This window comes from Manis pentadactyla, chromosome 5, assembly GCF_030020395.1.
Source record: "Manis pentadactyla isolate mManPen7 chromosome 5, mManPen7.hap1, whole genome shotgun sequence".
Taxonomy (NCBI): Eukaryota; Metazoa; Chordata; class Mammalia; order Pholidota; family Manidae; genus Manis; species Manis pentadactyla.
Window position 1 is genome coordinate 64,633,867 of NC_080023.1, and position 19,757 is coordinate 64,653,623.

The window sequence follows — 19,757 nt, forward strand, 5'->3', positions numbered from 1 at the left end:
ATTTATTTTGATTGCTATATATAATTCCATTGTGTAAGTCACAAATATAATTTCTAGGAGGCCACACCACACATAGGCGACACCACACACAAAGGGAAGGATCACTTTATCTGGCTCCCTACCCTTTGTTCTTCTTTGAAGTTGTGGTACCCCACTATGGCCACAGAAGTAGTCTTCATCTCCAGTCAGTAGGAGGCAGAGTGTAATGGGACAAACGTAAAACTAGGAAGAATCTGGGTTTTTCTCTTTAACGGGTTCTGATTACCAGTTTCCAATGTGTGTGTGGTGGGGAGGGGTAAGTCCCACACCAGTGAGCATTGCTCCAACACCAGCTGGATGTCCTCCAGTTCAACTTGCACGTAATGTCAGCTCCTGCAGTTTAAAGCTCAGTCCCACAAGACTGCCCCCCACCCGATTTCAGATGCCAGTCTCAAGTCCCAGTTGTCATCTTTGCTTCAGACTAAATGGCTTTAGTTGGGAGGTTCCCACAACCCTGTACTTGGGTTTAATTTGCTAGAGTGATTCACAGAACTTGGAAATGTTTACTTACGAGTTTATTATACAAGGATAAAAGTAAGGGTACAAACGAGCATCTTGATGAAAGAGATGTGTAGAATAAGGTGTGTGGAGCCCCACACTGCTGCGACTTTTATGGGGGCTTCATCACATAGGCATGATTGATCATTAACTCCATTTTCAATCCTTTCCCCTTCTCAAGAGAATAGGGGGCAGGGCTGAAAATTCCAAGCTTCTAATCACGGCTTGTTTTCCTGGTGATCAGCCCCCACCCAGGAGCCTACCCAGAGCTGCCTCATTAGTAAAGACCAAATATTAAAACAAGCGTGCTCTAACGCTCTTATCACCGAGGAAATTACAAGGGTTTTAAAGAGTTCTGTGTCAGGAACCAGGGGCAGAGACCAGTATGTATATATATATTTTTTGTATTTTCTCACTCTTGCTTTCCCAGGGACTCATCATTGTAAGATAAATTCTAGCCGAAATAAGCAGGCAAAGAGAGGCAACAAAGAGCCAGGTAATTTATTTGAATGCCCCCAGGCAAGGTTCCGCGGTCTGGCTATCACAGGCCCGGGAAGTCACGCGAAAGTAGATAGGCAGTGAGTTTTTAAAGAAGGTGGTGGGAGGCAGAGCTTAGATTTACAGCGGCGCAAGGATTGGCTAGCCTAAGGCACATTTTTCAGGTTGGGAGGGGGCAGCAGCCGGGGACTTTGGCACGTCATCAGTGTCTGACGTGCTCACCCTTCCCCCCAGTGCCTTCAACCTTACAATCAGTACTCGGTCATAGAAAAGGATAGCCACTGAACCATTGTGAATGTCAGTGTATATGTTACATATCTCTAAAGTCCTAGCCCAGTTCCCTGTTCATAATAGGTATAGAATAAATTTTAATGACAATGATTTGAAAGTGAGCATACAGATATTTCTTGCCGGCTATTCCAGATTGTTGTAAGGAGCACAGGAAATCATAACTGGAGCTCCCTTGAAAAGTACTGAATGTTATTCGAGTGTGATGTGAAACTATAAAATCGATATTAGACTAATTAATTTTTGTTTTATATATGAATCGTGGACTTACTATGTGCTGAGTACTGTGCTAGGTATTTTATATCTCATTCTTAGAGTTGTTATACCATTTCTCTGCCGTAAGTATTTCGTGGAACAAAAGCATAGTTATATGTATCAATTTTATCCCCGTTTTGCAGATGAGGAAAATAAGGCCCAAAAAGATTAGTTTACTCACCCAAGGTCACACAGCAGCAAAGCCACCTTTAGGCTCCAGATCAGTTGGCTTCTGCATGACTAAGTATGAGACAAGATGAGAAAGTGAAGGGAGTGGTTATCACTCAGCAGGATCCTGCAAAGAGAAAGGAACACTGAGATGGTAAAAGGCTCCAAGGAAAGCTGTCCTCTTCCACTTCCTCTATACTTCTTGCCTCCATCCTTGCATTGGACTATCTGGTAGCTGCTAAAAGTATATTTCTGATAATTCTAATGGAACATGGGTCTCTCAGATGGAGGGTTGTTGTTAGTAGTCTTTCCAAAGAACCACAATACTTATCTAAACATCTAAATAGTGTGCGAGAATGAGGGGGGCAGTGTATGGCCAAAGCAGTGCCATGTTTCAGTGCATAGGTCCTCGGGTCATGCTGCCCAGGTCTCTGACTTTAGACAAGATACTTGACCTTGCTAAGCCACATATCCCTCACCTACAACTGTAGGTCCTAAAGTTAAAGTTATCTTGGTAACTCATAAAGTTATTTTGATAAATGAGAAAACATTTAAAAGGAGTCAGCATAATGCATATGGTAACTCCTCAGTAAATGTTAGCCTAGATCATGTTATTATTAGTGTGTTATTCAAGGCCACATTTTTTATTGCATTTGATTTCCACAAGGTGGCAGGTCTAGTTCAAAGTGGACTACATAGCTCTGTGTCCCAAAGGCAAACTAATTGTTTCAGAATAACTGGGCCAAATATGAACTGTTCTGAAACTTCTTCATAAAACTGTCTATAGAATATTTATTATGGTCCAGGCATCTTATTGCTGTAAAATCCATTTTAATGGAACATATGGAACATTTAATTTAATCCTCTTGTTTCTCACGATTCCCAGGACCATCTGCATTTACATGAAATGTCTATTAACTCTACTATGGGTCACCCTCCTAAGTGAGTACATTCAAGTCATCTCATTATTCACTAAGTTTAGTCCCTGAAGACTGTGCAGAGGAGAAAATTAGCAAACTGAAAAGAGTCCTGGACTCTGTGATTGGTGAGCTGCAGAAGACAGGAGATTTGTACACCCGGTTCTAGAGTGGTAGGATATTTGGTCTGTTAATTAGGAGCTGGAAAAATAACAAATGGAGATACCAAATGGAGATTCTCCAGCCCGTTTGTAAAGGCATATAGAAGGAAATCCTTAATTAGTATAATTCAGATGTTTCTTTTGTGTATCCTCTTCTTTCTCCATTTCCCTAATTTCATGTCCTATTGATAATCTCCAATTTCTATTACTTGGTCTTTAAAGCATTGCTTTTGGGATCAGACCAAACCAGGTCCAAATCCTGGCTTCACTACCTGTTACAGCAGTGTTCATAGCAGTTATTTGACAAATACTTAACTTCTTTACACCTCAGTTCTTTACCTGACAATAACAGTGCCTACCTTTAAGAGTTTTTGTAAGGATAAATGAAATAAAGCATGTGGACAACTGAATTAAATCAAGAGTAGTCACTAGTAATTGTATTGGCATAGCCTTGCCCAGCATATGGCAGATAGTAGGTATTCAGTAAGCATATGTAGAATCAATAAATGATGCTTACTTTCGTACTGCAAAGTGATAGTAACTCTAACCCTGGCCTTGAAGTCTTCAAGGAAAATGCACAGTGAAGTAGTGTTATTTGTCAAACGTGTCCTCTGACAATCAGAGTTAAACGTGAGCACTTCCTTGATTTATGTACAGGATCTGAAGACCGGTTCCCAGGGTTTTGTTCCTGCCTCCCAGTTGGTAATTGTGTGACATGTGAGTGAGCAACTTACTTAACATTTCTGTGCTTTAGTTTCCTTATCTGTAAAGCCAGGATGGCAGAGGCATTTATTGTTTAGATTTAGAGAGGTGTGAATTTTCAATGAGTCAGTTTAGGTAAAGCACTTAGCACAGGGCCTGCAATCCCTTAAGCGCTCAGTAAATGTTAGCTGTTATTCTCCGGCAATGTTTGGAAGACCTACAATTGCTTATACTCAATTCACTTGGGGGATTTTTGGATGTTGTAAAGCTAACTCTTCTAGTTTCTAATTAGGAAAGAAGATAAAGCAGACCTCTTGGCAATTTCCTGCCTATGAAACCTTGTGTTTTATGAACCACGGAAAGAACCCCAGATTTCTTTTCAGCCCTACCCCAGCAAACTGACGAACTCCGGTCTTTCCCGCCCACTCTCTGTACATCTCCCACGGGACCTTAAAAGCCAAGCAAGTGTTAGTGCTTTGTGCTTAGCTGTGTTACTAGTGCTCCATTTCTTACAGTTTCAACAAACTCAGCTTTATGCCAGTTTTATCTACCAGAGTGTCAGCCTTGCTGTGAGACCGGAGTTTACCTGATTCCATGGATTTTACAAAGTCAGAAGTGGGAGAGAGAATTTCAACCAAGGAGACTTACAGAGTAGGAGTGGCATTGAATGGCTGCTGCTGTAAACTGTAGACAGAAATCCCAAACCCCCAAGCCCCAAACACCCAAACGGCCCATTCAGCTGTACGCATTTTAAACACAACCACGCATTTGAGAAAATGCGCCATCAGAACCCACATGACCCCTCTTTTGGCACCAAATTTGTGGCAGTGGAACTGGATGTGGCAATAAATAATGGGCCAGGATGACTTGCAGAGATCTGAGCTTGCTCTGAAGTAACAATTGATACATTATCAACCAACAGGCAAAGGAGAACTTTGAAAAAGGACATTGAGATCAAATCAACTCCTACACAAAGAGCATGCCACAATGGGGTAGAAGGTGGGGGAGGACAAAGGTCACTGGTGGGAAGCGGGTGAGAATGAGCCAAATTAACACCTTCTCTTAGAGAACTGTGGCCAGTTGGGGCTCCTGGACATGGTCCTCATGCAGAGATCAGAGACTTCTAATGCAGAAGATTTTAACTTTGTTTTGTGTTAGCCAAATCTACAAAGAAAAACCCAGATTATGTGCTGCAAATTATATTTAAACAGGTGTTAACTGATCTCTTCATGCAAAATATCTTTTTTAGTTGCTATGGGGCAAATCAACTCCTTCAGGTATGTATTGCAACCATGGTCCAGGAACTGTGCTAGGTGATGGGGTTATAAAGATGAATAAGCTACACCCTCACTTCAAGGAGTTGATAATCTGGGGAACGAGAAAGGGAGAGTAATGACAGGTACTTGGCAGATTAGCAAAAGCAGCGTGGTGGTGGGGGTCGTGGATGTCATGGTGGTAGTTCAGATGGGTTTGGGGGTCAGGCAGACCTGGCTACCCAACTTTGCCACTGTTTGACTCACATTGTTCTTCCTAACTTGCATAGGTAAAGAATAAGATATTTGCAGAAACTACTGATTATTAGTTGCCCAACTAATGACTGATAAAAGTTATATAAGGCAGTTATATATATATATATATATATATATGCCTCAGTTTCCTTATCTGTGAAATTTGAATGATAGTAATAAACCAATCACCTAGCCTACACAAATTAAATGGATCAATGCATGTAAATATTTAGAATGGCCCTGTGTATAGTAAGCCATGTGTAAGTGCTTGCTATTTATTATTAACTGCCATGGCATTGATATGCTCTATAACGACGTGATTAAAAATGCTGTAGACTACTTACTACCCATTTATAGATAGAGACTAGATAGATGGATGATTGATAGACACACATGTAGAAAAGATATTAATAATATTTTGCTAAGTGGGAAATAAAGTATGTTGCCTACTTTCCAGATAATGTAGTGTGAGAGTCATGTAGATCTGTGTGTGGTGGATTAGAGCCAGTGTCAGATCCACCATGCACACACTCAAAGCTGAGTCCCTGGAACAGAATGACATTCAGCTGGGATTGGTCCTATTTTTCTGGCTCTTCCTGTGCGTCCCACAGACCTCAGGGCTATAATGAAGTACTGGCATGTGCTGCAGGTAGGGCTGACCAGCCTAGGGCTCCCAACACTTATTTCAGTTCTGTGTAGCTGAAATACCTTCTGACACTGGAAGGCTAAACTGGACAACAATGACTGGAAAATGTCTCCCATTTATCCAGACATGTATCTGCAGAGAAAACTCTGACAGGAAGAAAAGCAGCTTCCGTCCTCTTTCCACCTCCTGTCTGTCCCTTCCTAAGTCTTCGGCTTTAATTTCTGGCCAACTTCAGCAACGCTGACAAGACAAAGAGAAGTCTTTGCACTGTTTAGTCTGCTTTTAATTATTTCAGTATGAAGACCTTCCCTGAGCAGCGGACAACAAATTTGCCGTTCATAATTTTCTCCTCACTCTTCCTTCTGGGTGTTGGGTGTGAAGTGAGACGGGGCCAGGTGCAGCCAGACTTCCTGGGAGATGCCGGTTTCCCTGAATGTATGGTTCACCCAGAGAAAGCCCCTGTGGGGAACCCCACAGACCCTTCCGTGATTGTGCCTCTGAGGACACTGCAGGTGTCCTGCTCCTGGGCTGCTCTTGCCTTCCCTGGGGCAGTGGTCCTAGCTTCTTTCTTCTGGAAGATGGCCGTCCAGACCTTCCCCTTCCTCGGTACAAAGGAAAGGCTCTGGGGCCACACCTTGGATTCAGATACCACCTACCTGCCACGTAGCTTTGGGCACATTATTTAACGATGCTGATCCACCATTTCCTTCCATTTCAGAGATGGGAGTTATGGAATAAGACAGAGAAAGACAAATACTATGTGATATTGCTTACATATGAAATCTAAGAAAAAATGAATTCATCGATACAGAGAACAAACTGGTGGTTACCAAAGGTGGCAGGGTGCAGGGCAAAATGGGTGAGGGTGGACAAAAGGTACAAACTTCCAGTTATAAGTCCTGGGATGTAATGTACAACATGGCGACTATAGTTAATACTGTGTTGCATATTTGAAAGTTGCCAAGAGAGTGCATCTTAGTTCTCATCATGAGAAAAAATGTAACTATGTGAGGTGATGGATGTTAACTAGACTTACTGTAATCACTTCACAATATATACAAATATTGGATCATTCTGTTTTACACCTAACACTAATACAATGTGATGTCAGTTATATCTCAATAAAAAAAAAGATGGGAGTAATAAATTATCTAACTGATAATGTCAAAAAAGCCCTAAGGAGGGAATAATTAGGCCGTTATGGAAGATATGAAGAATCAAATGAGGTAACAAAAGTTACTTAACAAAAAGCACTTAACATCTGAAATACAGTAATAATTGGGTATCATTTACACATTTCCCTAATTTCCCATTCTCTTTGGCTACACCAAGTACATGCATAAGATCCTCCATGTTTCAAAGGTTTTACTCTTAATAAAGATGGTGAAATCGACAAAGGACTGCATTTCTGCATAATAACCATGGGGACCTGCACAGCTTAAGAGGGCATCACATTCTTGGCTCCCTTGCAGGGGGTGGAGTTCAGCTTGCAGCGGACGCTGGCTCTCAGACTTCACATCCTCTCCTCAGCAAACAGACCTGAAGACCAGTAGGTGTTGATTGCCACAGTCCTTTCAGGTGTCCTCATTTCAATACAGTTTTCTTAGCTCACTATGATCAATTTATAGATACTACTGCATGGTAACCTTTCAACAACTGCGTTAGACAGGTAACATCACTCCCATTTACTAGTTAGAAAAATGAGTCTCAGAGAGGTTACATGCTACCTTAGATCACAGAACTACATCATTCTGGAGCCACAATACAAACCGAAGTATCTGTGGCTCCAAAACCATGCACTTGACTCTCTCCCTAGGGCACCTGATGAGCATAAGCAACAGCTGCAAAGCTCTTTAGAGGTTTGTTTTCCAAGGGGAGGAGGGTCCAGAGCTCCAACGTCTCATGAACCTTCTGGCTTCAAGCCCTGAGCAACTTCATGATACATCATTAGCATTTGGCAGTCATAAATACTAAAGTCAAAATTAGACCCTTGGAAACTCTCAGACCAATTACGTAAAGTTAAAGTTATCTAGTACTGGAGAAAAGCCCCTTCCGTGGAGAAAGCAGTGCCGGTCTCTTTAAGCCTGATGAGACTGGTCAGGGACTCACACCACAAGGGGACAGGACGGCCTGTCTGCTTGCTGAGCACCGTGCGGCAAAAGCTGAGAGCTCTAGAAGGTGCCAAGGCAGAGTGCAGGTGAGCGGCAGAGTGGGAACATTGTGTAAACTTTTCACCAGTGCATACGTAATTTCCCTGATTTCGTGTTTCCCATACTTTTCAAGAGGGAAGTACGTGACTTTCTAAGTCCATTTCCCGTCCGGCACAGAGCGGCAGTACTGAAACCATTCAGCAATGAGGGCTTGGCAGCTTCTAAAGGTGTCACTGGGGTGTGCAGTTTGAATTGAAGTGATTGCGGACATGTAGGGGGTCAGCAGGGCCACAGGGGAATCCACAGTTTCTGGAGTGGGAGGGGAGTAGGCGTGCAGAGAGGAAACCAAATGGGGAACAGGAAGATCATGCAGAGTTCACTGGAGGAGAAGCAGCAGAGCTGCCCTTTGTGCCTGAGATGTTTTTAGTAAGGCAGTGGTGGGCGACTAACACACACCGATGGCCTGTTGTGTACCTGGCACTTTGCTGCACACTTTATAGAGGCCCTGAGGTACAGTGCCATTGGAAAGACCTCATTTATCCCAACTCTCAAACCAACTATCTGCAAGAACTTGGGAAAATCACTCAACCTCTTTGGGTGTTTATTTCATCTATAAAATAGGAGTAATAGCATCTATCTATCTATATTAGTTGAGCCCATGAATATTAAGTGAAGACATGCTGTGTGCTAAACATTATTTGAAAGGCTAGATATAGATGGTTAAATCAGTATCTTATAAATAAGTTCTGGGGACGTAATGTATAGCATGGTGACTTTTAACAATACTGTGCTGTATATTTGAAAATAGCTAAGAGAGTCAATCTTAGAAGTTCTCACCACAAGAAAGAAATGTGTAACTATATATATAGTGATGGATGTTAACTAAATTTATCATGGTAATCATTGTGCAGTATATACTTATCACCTTAAACTTGTATAATGTATTTCAATTATATCTCAAAAATGCTACAAAATCATCTTTAAAAATCAGTGTGTATTTTTGTGCAACTTACAGTCCATGGATATAGGCAAGTGTGATAAATTATATAAAATGCTTGGGATTTGGCAGTCATTATTTCATTTAATCCTCATAGCAACCCCAGCATGCTCTTACCACATCAATGTTACTTGATGTTGCCAAACGTTGAAAATAAGTCTAGGCAGATTGAGACTGAGAAAAAAATAACTACTATATTGATTGCAAAAGTTAAATGGCCATAATTAGCTGTTGATTCCATATAATTTAAGTTTGAGAATGTGGTGCATTTCATATTCAAAAATAGACCTTGTCTTCATTGATTAGTGCCTTCTATCACTGTTTGTGGTCCATCATTGTATTCTTAGCATCTGGCCCAGTGTCTGGCACATATTAGGTGATTGATACATCATTGTTGAATAAGTTACATTTATTACATTGCATTTTTACCAGACATCACTTATTCTGAAAGTTGCATTGTATCTGATCTTTATTCTTAGAAATCATATTAGGGTTTCTGGATGAAAACATCAAAATTCTGGCCCAGTAAGCTTTAAAAAGCTGGGCCAATAGACATAGAGGTAGGGAAGAGTGGTGGAAACAGTCTTACATGTAGAGTGTCTCCATATATCCAAAATAACCCCTCTACCTCTGCTCTGAACCCATCTCTTCTTCAAGATCTTGCTCATAATGATGGGTGTTCCCTAAGATTCTGCCCTTGGATTTCTGTTGTACCAGAAAATGCATGGATTTTAGAATCTTTAAACCACAGCCCTAGAGCTTACTTTTTGGGTAAATATTGTGAAGTCACCTAATCTTAAACCTCTCGGTTTCTTCTTATGTAAAATTGAGACAATTTCAACTTCCCAGTCAAAAGGATTAAATAAAATGATGTCCCTGGGAGTACCTACGATGCTGAATGAAGGGATGAGAAACTGTGAACAGGGATAGGCACAATTGCACAGAAAAGCTAGGTAGATAGGAAGTATGGACTGTTATTGGCGTCCCACCTACATCCCTTGACATTCAGCTTTCCGTGCATGCTGACTGGTTATAACCATGTGCCTGGGGCATGCTGCCTTCAGCCTTTAGCTAGGTGTAGGAGTTTGCCTTGCTCTGTGTCGGGGGCAGAATGAAAGCACCAGTGTTTAACACCTCTGGGTCAGCTAATGACAGATGGGAGTCAGTGGTCAACACCTGAGTGCCCTCTCCTCTCAGACGGGAAACCTGTGAAGACTGATTGACACTCTCCCAGAGGCCCCTGGTGAGACTGAGGCTCAATCCCCACAGTAATAACCTGGTCATAGCACACATGTTTCTGTTTCTTGTCTGCATTTGCCTTCCAAGTCCTCCTGGGAACCCTGAGTCCTTGTCTCAGGACGTTTCTGGAGAAACCCATCCTAAAATAGTCAGATTGCTTTAAGCCAGAGGGATAACTGTGTGTGTAACTGTGAGGTCACTGGGTGGAGGAATTGAGGGAAGCAAATAAAGGCTTATGAGGGTAGAAGTAACCTAATGGTAAATTATCTGTGCTGGTGTGCTGGGGAGTCACCAAGAGGCTGGAAGGGAAGTGGAGGAGCAGGACCCGTGGTGCAGCAACAGCTGGGTGGCCCTGGGTGGGGGGCAGCCACAGCTTCAGTTCTGCATTTCCCTCCAGAAAGCAGAATAACTTGGAAACACAAGACAAGAAAATGAGACAGAAGAATGAAGAATAGGAGCTATAAGAAGAGGAGGAAAATCTCCCATTATTATCTTCCAAGTTACCACTACTACCTACCATTACTTTACTCTTATTTCCAGGGGTTCTTAGAAAGTGAAGTCTAGGATGTGGGGGCACAAAAGGAGTCAATGATTCTAGCAAGCAAGACAGGAAGCAGTGGAGACGGACAGAACTAGTGAATAACATAGGATAGCTCGTGTGAAGCAGACAGATGCCAGAGAAGCTGGAGATGAACTTTCTCTGGGGCAGGGTAGAAGAGATAACAGACTGTGGCTGCAAATGGAATAATAAATCTCAAAAACAGACCTGTGCAGCAGGCCCTGGGTGTACTCCCTCTACTGACAAGGTGGGCCAGAGATAGAGGCCTTTGGCCCAGGAAATGCATGTGGGTTCAAGGCATCTGAGTGATTAACATGGATTTTGAAAGTCACTAAAGATGGTGGCAAGGAACAGGGCAGAGGTGAAGGGACACGAGTCAGCTGACAGGGTCTCTGCAAGGGAGAGCATCTCATAGTGCTGAGAATGGTACCAGCTTCCCCCAGCAGCAGATGACAGCAGTGATGAGGGAGAAGGGTGGCAAGCACTCTGGGCAGAGGGACGCAAGCTGGTGCTCCCCCCACTCCTCCTCTTGAGGCAGTGCGAGCAGATAAGGCCTTCATGCTAAGAACTATTGGGAAAACAGTGACCTCATAGGAAAGCATGTTTCAGGGAAGCAGAGGGCAGAAAGAGGTGAGAAATGGGTTTATGTTAATGGAGATGATGATGGTTAATTTTACGTATCAATTTGGCTACACCACAGCACTTTGATATTTGGCCAATACATATTTCAGTTATTTGAAAAATACATATTTCTGCAAAAACATGTTTTAGGTGAGATTTAACTTTAAACCAGCAGACTTTGACTAAGCAGATCCCCCTCTTTAATGTGGGTGGACCTCATGCCATCAGCTGAAGGCCTTAACAGAAACAGACCATCCCCCACCACCCCCAAAGAAGGAGTCCAATAAGGCAAGAGAGCTTAGGGCCCATGAGAGTCATAATGTGGCCCTGAAAGCCACTGCTGCCACTTCCGTAACTACCTCGTGACACCAGTGACCAGACATTAGGGTGCACTGCAGGAAAGTCCCGTTGGATGACAGCAACAGTGAGAGCAGCGGAAGGACCCACTTTCACCTTCTAACTGATGAAAGTGCATCTAATCAAAGCTAATGATTTCATATCTCAAACCCTAGCTCCAGTAGAGTCTGGGACATGTAGTTTTTAGATTTCCAATCTCTGCAGTACCAGAAGACACACATGAAGGAGGAGGGAATGGACGCCAAGTGCCTGTTCCCCCAAGTCTATCACACTTACATTAGTCAGCAGTACGACGGGGCCCCACACCAGAGGAAAGGAAGGACGGGGGCCCTGATATAAAATAAGTGAAACTTTGCTGAAAGCGAAAGAAATTCTGCCTTACCCCCCAAAAAACAACTTGCATTTCTGGCCAGCAGTGACACAAGTCGACACAAGTCTCAGGTTCTGATCCCACTCAAATCTGAACAGATGTTACAACTGCACTCAACTAGTACATTCCCCCCTTCCCAGTTTTAGCAGCAAAGAATCCACAAATAAGGGGATGGGGACAGTTCATATTCAAGTAGACGGAAGTTGCCAGCTTCTCTTGGTATTTCTCTTTCCCTCTGATCTCACCTTCTACCTCTCTTCCCTTTGTGCTCCCGCAGCAGGATTCCTGGCTGCTCCTTAAAGACATCAAACAGTTGCACCTGGGCTCTTGCACTTGTTATTCCTAAGTAGGACATAGCCTGACTTACTCTCTCAACTCCTTAGGTCTCTCTTCAAATGCCACTCAGTCCATGGCTGCCTTATATAGAAGTGCCTCCTTGAGCCCTCGTATCACTCACTCTGCTCTACCTTCTGACATAGTGCTTATCACCCTCTGATGTGCTCCATTTTACATGTTCATTTGATTATGATGTGTTCTCACCTCCAGAAAATAAGCATTATGAAGATTGGGACTTTTATTTGGCAGCATCTGTTGTAGTATCCAGTACTTATTAAGTGCTCAGAAGCATTTGTGAGTGAGTGAATGAAAAAATGAATAAGGAATATTAACAGGAAAGTTCTCCTTTTCTCCCAGCTCAATTCATTTTGGGTACCGTTCTTTGAGATACACATTTGGTGTTTCGCTCATCTGTAGAACTGAAACTGAGAAGAATTACATCAGCAAGTGCTTTGTTTTAGTAATCCATATTTGTAGCTTGATGCTTCCTTAGCAGTGATGCAATATCTCACTTAATACATGAGGAGAGAATCAAAGAGGAGTAACTTGACTGGGGCAGCACAGGGCCAAAGTTTTGGTCCCCTAATTCTGAGCTCAGAGCATTTTCTGCTATGTGCCATAGTGACTTCTACTCTTTTTATATTCTAGGAATAATTGAGGAAAAAATGACATGGGCCATCTTCCCTTTTATTTGTGTTGAACTTAGAAAATGACATGGCTTTACATCGCTGGTCATATATACTTTTAGTATCATGAGTTATGCAGCTTCACAAATGAAAGGAACTAGTTTATGTCTGTTTTTTAGTAGCTTTCCCCCTTTTAACTCAAGAACTAACACAACCTCAACGTTTGTTATTTCGATTCCTTTAAGTACTGGTTCCAAAAAAGTTTTACCAATCATTATCTTTCACTATGTTCCCATCATCTATTAGAAGTATGACTTCCAATTAGGCAATGTTAGCTTCCTGGAAGGTTCAAAAATTTATCATTTTGGCAAATGAAAAGTAATTGCTGGATTCACTAACCAGGGAACAGATCAAATTTGTCTTTGAATTTTTAAAAGAAAATCTGAGAACATCCTGTGCTGAAACCATTGTTGCCAACTAAATGGTTCCGTATATTAGATATTTCTGCCTTTAAAGGAATTCCTATAGTATTTCTCCCTGTTCTTGTTGCTGTGAGGCTAGTGATCAAAAAAGTGAGTCATTAGTTAGGCTTAACTTTTGGGTAGTTATATTATTTGTAAATAGATGGGATCAGAAGATCCTTTTCAAATATTGGAGAGCCTTGTGGCAAGTTTTTCCTGGAACAGATTTGCAATGATATTTGATGGAAAGGAGGAGAATGTAGGTCTAGAGAGGCTGAGGAACTTTCCTCTGTGTTAAGGCCATTTACAGCATCAAACTTCACTGGAGATTCAATAGGTATTAAGTCTGTCCAAAGGGTGAGAGAAGATGCCCTCTCATCGCTAATCTGAAGAATGGCACCAAATCAAGCTTTTCATGCCGGGAGCATGCAACTAAATGACTAGTGAAGTGACTTCTCAGCTTTGTTCTGTCTTTTGTAGCCAGTCCTATTGTTACATACAACAGAATTCTGCAGGAAGTAGCAGTAACTCCACTCCTTTTTCTCCATTTCAAGAAAGAGTATACAAATGCAATTGAAAGATAGTACAATATTATAGGATAATTTAGTTAATATTTTTCTGGATGATAAAGACAGAAAATCCTACTCAGTCTGACTTAAGAAAAGGAATTTAATGAGTTGTGTAAGTAAAAATCCAGGGATAGCATGGACTTCAGGCACAGCTGGATGCAGGGGTCAGCATGTATCATTCTTAGGATATGGTTTTTCTTCAACTCCCAGCTCTGCCTTCCTGACCTGTTTTAGCCTCCAGTTCCACATGGGAACAAATGACTATCAAAGTTCCAGCCTCATGTTGTCTCAGGTTCAAGGGTATTGAGAAAGCAACTCTGCCCCTGTCCCAAAGCCTTAGCAAAGATTTTATTGAAACTTAAAAGACTGTTATAGGCCATATGTCATCCCTTAAATAAATCTACAACCTAGAGAGTATTAGGCTCACATTGGCCAGAATACACCTGGCTTGGAGATGGAAAAATCACCAGAACCATTGGGATTGAGAGTGGGGATTGAGTAAGTCCCTAACAAAATCAGGGAGTTTTGTAATTAATGCTATGAATAATCAGAAATGTTCACAAAATGGGGAAAATCCAAACTTTATTCATATTCAAATTTGTGCGTTTTTTGACATGCCTCACAACTGATGAGATAGTGGGGTGCATTGACAGAAAGACTGTGGGGATGAGCAACACTGGGTTGGGAGGAAGAGTATAGAACTAGCTTCAGGACAGCTAATAATCTTGTTCTGACCATTAAGTTTTCCATGTGATCCTGAGTAACTCATCTTCCCTTTCTAGTTCTCGGGTCTTTTTTCCTTCATCTGTTAAGCAGTTGAAAAATTTGTCTGCCTGACTTTTCTCGCTGGGTTATTGTGTGGCTGAAATCAGAAGCACTATGCAAGATGAGGCACATAGTTTTTATTAGCTTATCTGGAGCAATATTTCTGTACACATATTACATATATTGTTTCAATAAAGGATGATGAGGCTGACCCACCCAGTGATTTTCATTTCTAAGGGTTATATAGCACTTGAATTCCTTACGGCAAAATTGAAGCAAGTTTCTTTTACTGGTTCCAACAACTGAGTCCAAAGTTTAACCAGATATTCATTTACTGACCGCTTACTAAAAAAGAACTTTTGAAGAGATAGCATAAGATGTGGGATAAAGGCAATTCACTGACAGATTTTCTTTCAGTGTTATTCCTTCTGTAGATATTTTAGAGTATCTATTATTTGATGAACAGTGTAAACATGATCCTGAATTCATAGAGCTTAGAGTCAAAGTGCGTAAGATACTGAACTAGCACACACAAATGAATATATAATCACAAACTGACAAGGGATATGACAGCCGAATGAAGACATATTTTGAAATAAAAAAACCTCTCTGGTGAAGTGACATTTAATCTGAAATCCAAATGATGAGTAGACTTAATCATGAGAAATTTGTGATATTGGGATTGGTGAGTAGGAATCAGGAGTGTTCCAGATGGAGGGAAATGCTAGTGTAAAAGTCCTATGATGAATGTCTATTGTTTTTGTCCACCCAACAACCCTATCCCCTTTCTTTCAGTAATTTAAAATTTCTCTCCTGTGAGGAACTTATTTCCTGTAGTTTAGGCAGATATCTGACTGAGACTGACCACAGCACTCTTTTCCCCAGGAAAATGGTGCTGGGTTCAGGGGTGGGCACTTACTTCCAGCTAGCTAGCCAAGCTGTTCCTGAAACATTTCTTTTAGAACACCAGGAAAAAGGAATCCTTTACGTGCAGTTATTAAACTATGAATGTGTTACTGTTTGAGAGTTAGCCAACTGTACTGTGAGGGGGAGCACAGTCCAGACGAGACCAGCCTCTCTTCTGACTGCAGTTGCAAGTTTGATCATTTCCAAAATGATCCTCAGTTTTAATAATTCACTAGAATTCACAAAGTCCACTCAAAGCTGCTATACTCATGATTTTAGTTTATCACAGGGAAAGAATGCAGATTAAAACCAGCCAAAGGAAAAGACACATTAGCCAGGAGGGTGCCAAACCTGGAGGTTCCAGTTGTCCTTTCCCTGTGGAGCTAGGATAGCATTACTCTCTTGACATCTATGTGTGACAGTGCAGAGTATTGCCTACTTGGAAACCCATTCAACCCCTAGTGTCCAGAAGTTTCACTGGGGCTCCATCTAAGCATGATTGGTTGCTCTCATGGCCGATCTGTCTCAGCCCCTGTAGAGGTAACGAATAGCACATGAGGCAAAGTCTCCACCTTAAATTACAGATCGGTGTGGCTAAGAGCCCCACCTTAACTTGCATTGTTACGGTCTGGCTGGCCTGTGGCCCCCAGGCAAAGCAGTCTTATCAAACAGGATGTTCCAAGGGTTTAGAGATTACCTTCTAGAAGAGAAAGGCAAAGGCCAGATGTCTTTTTAGGTAAGATTAATTCTTCACGACACAAATAGACATCTCTGACCTGATTATCTTGCCTCCATGATGACAGTCCATGTTAAAAAATTAAGTCAAAGATAAGCAGAGATAAAAGATGAAGGAACAGGGCAATAAAGTCACAATTTGAGTTCTTTGAATCAGCATGTCTGAAGTCAGCTGCATATTAGGCTCCTTACTTACTTACTATACTTCTTTTATTGTTTTTGTTTTAGCCACTAGAAAGGCTTTGAGGTAGGAAAGAATTTGCTGATTTCAAAAATTTGAAAGAAAAGTTGGAATATAATGAACAAAGGAAGTGAGTGCTAGATGAGGCTAAGGACACAGGCGGTGGCAGATTGTCTGAGAGTCTGTATGCCGTATTGAGGGTGAGGGAATTTACCCAAGTACAGAAGGAATCTTCTGAAGAACTTTTAAGAGGGAAGTGAGATTACCTGGTTTATATTTTAAATCCTCTGTATGGAGAACGGAAGGTACGTCTTTTTCCTCTGCAGCAGTAGGAGTATACACAGTGGCAACAGTGCAGCTCCTTCTGGACTCCCAGCCCAATTCCAGTGCATGTGTGTGCAGGAGGGGGTCTTCCCAGAAGCGCAATACAAAGCAGTTCTCAAACACCAGAAGGCTGTCTGAGGACTCAAACCAATTCTGATGCTATTTGCCTGGAGACAACACCAGATTCCCAGGTTAAGGGCTCTGACCATCCTACAAGACTGCCCTCCACCACCACACCAGATGCCAGTCACAAGCCCAAGGCAGTTAGTTACCTATGCTTCTGGCCAACTGGCTACAGATTGGAGATTCCAACAACCTGCTTAGGTTTGATTAACTTGCCAAAGCAGCTCACAGAACTCAGGAAAACACGTTTACCAGTTTAATAAAGGATCATAAAGAATACAAGTCAACAACCAGATGAAGAGATACATAGGGCAGGGTCCCAAATAAAGGAGCTTCTATCCTTGTGGAGCTTGGGGCCCGGCTTGGTGGCACATGGGAGCATTCTGGTTCCCCAAGCTCGGAAGCTCTCTCTAACAGAGAAGCAGGATGCAAGAGAGCAATATGCCCTTCTCAGGGATTTTATGAGGGCTTCATTGAATAGTCATGATTGAGTAACTCACAGCGATTGACTGATTCAACCTCCAGCCCCTACCCTTGAGTGGGGTCCAAAAATCTCTCATTAACATGACACGCATTTCACCTTTAAGGCTCTGCAGTGTTTTCAGGAACTCTGGATGAAGACCATACATACCTGGGAAATACATATTTGGGCAATGACTAACCCCCTGGTCCACCCAACTGGTCTCCAAACACAGATTCCTTAAAGCAAAATAATCACACTTGTCACAGCACTTACACCTGGTATAGCATTCACACAACAGATAGAACAATAGTACCAAGGCATACAGGCCTGGCATTTGGAGAAGCCAGTGTGGGCTGGGGACAGATTAACTCATTTGTCCAATAAAGTCATTACAAATGTTTTTATATTGGTGTAGTTCATCAACATATTTTATGACCAGATTTTCTCCCAGATGTGACTGATTTGCAGGCTCTCATTCAACCTTGTCAGGTTCCAAAAGCAGAGGTGGTCTTGGCAGGCACAGTTTTATCCTTCTGGGCATCTGGTCTGCTTTTGCAAAAAGATACTATTCTCTTGCATTGAGCCTTTCCCGAGTTATTAATAAAATATTGGATTTCCCTCATTGCAGAACCCACTTTTCATCCATTTATCCTTGGCTATAATTTCTCTTTCTCTCCATTTATCATTTCTCTTTACCCAGACTTCTCCCTGCGTAAGGGACATTAGGTTCGGCTACTGTGCTGGTCCAGATTGCTAGCAGCAATACTAGTCTAGCAAGTGCCTCCCCTCCGTCCACTGACACTAAAGTAGGGTTACCCAGGTACAGAACTGCTGGGCTGTCTCAGCCACCAGGCAGCATGGCTGTGCTCACTGTCAGCCGCAACCTGGCCACATGGACTGAAGGCCCAACCCACTGATGAAACCTTTAGGAATTCTGACATAAAGATTTAAGGGTGAGGTCACAGTTTCTTGCTTAGTAATCTTCCCTGCTTCTGACACCTGCAGATGCAGCCCTGGTCCTGTAACTATTGCATCAGGTAGGAAAAAAAAGATGCAGTGATTTCGGGAAGAACTGTATAGTCCCACCCTCCTTGACCCCTCTTCCCCAGATCCATCGGAAAAATGGAGGAATCTATCCAGTGAGGAGTCTCCCTTAGCCCCTTTCATGTTAAGTGTGAGTACACACTCCTGGAGGCATGTAAGCAGCACCTCATACCTTTATCTCCCCCCATTTTAGACAGCACATGTTTCAGCTGCCTATTCTGATTTTCTGTTAAACCATTGCTCTGAGGATGATACCCAACGAGGAATGTCCATCTGATGGGAGGTCTCTTGGCCTGCTGGTGGACACCATGGGCTGTAACTAGGTCCCTTCGTCTGAAGAGATGTAGCTTGGTGGTCCAAATTGGTATAGTATTTTTTGTTCCAATCCTTTAATGGTATTTGGAGCATTTGCATCTATCGCTGGGTATTCAAAGCCCAGTCCAGAGTAAGTATCTATTCCAGTTAGGACCCATTTATAGCACTGGTCCAATGTAATCCACTTGCCAGCTCTTTGTGGGACTTGCCCTGCAGGGAATTTTCCCATAGCCAGTTGCAGTCTTTGTCTCTTGTGTTGACAGATGAAACAGCTCTTGTTGGCATTCTGTGCCTCACAGGGTGCAAGAGGAATATGTCTAGATTCGGCCCCTTTCTGCATTGCTGTAGTTCCCCTGGGCTCATCCATGTCACAGACCCACATGGCTGCCTCCAGAGAGCACACCAACAGGTCCACTTGGTGGTTCCAATCACCTGATCCTGGAAGAGGGTTCTCATGGGCATTGACAGGTCCTACTTTAATGGCCCCTTCAATCCCCAGAGTGATTTCCCCACACGGGCATTCCTTTAATGCAGTGTTTTCAGGAACTGTGGATGAAGACCAGACATACCTGGGAAATATATATTTGGGCAACAACCAAATATGTATTTCTTATAACTCATTGTATAGCAGTCCACCCCCTGGTCTCCAAACGCAGATTCCTTAAAGCAAAATAATCATACTTGTCACAGCACTTACACCTGGTATAGCATTCACACCACCCATGGAGCCATCAGCTCTGGCAGCTCATCAGGGGCTCCAACATCGGTCCTAGAGGCAAAGAGGCTGCCTGCCCACAGGCACGGTGTGGGCCCCCCCTGCATTCCCCTGGCAGCCTGCCTGCTCCTGCGTGAACTGTTCCCATCTGATCATGGAACTCCTCTGGGCACTGCCTGCCTTGTTAGACTGTTTCTCTGACATCACCCAAGACATTATGG

General features: G+C 42.6%; 1 long non-coding RNA gene across 2 annotated transcripts in view; it reads left to right on the forward strand.

Annotated features, from left to right (window-relative positions):
* Nucleotides 1-519: 519 nt before the first annotated feature.
* LOC118923050 (uncharacterized) overlaps nt 520-19,757 on the forward strand; it is a 112,886-nt gene continuing 93,648 nt past the window's right edge. For both annotated transcript variants that reach the window (XR_008997774.1, XR_005029017.2), the window contains exon 1: nt 520-7,877. This is a non-coding gene — a long non-coding RNA (uncharacterized LOC118923050). The remainder of the gene's footprint in view (nt 7,878-19,757) is intronic.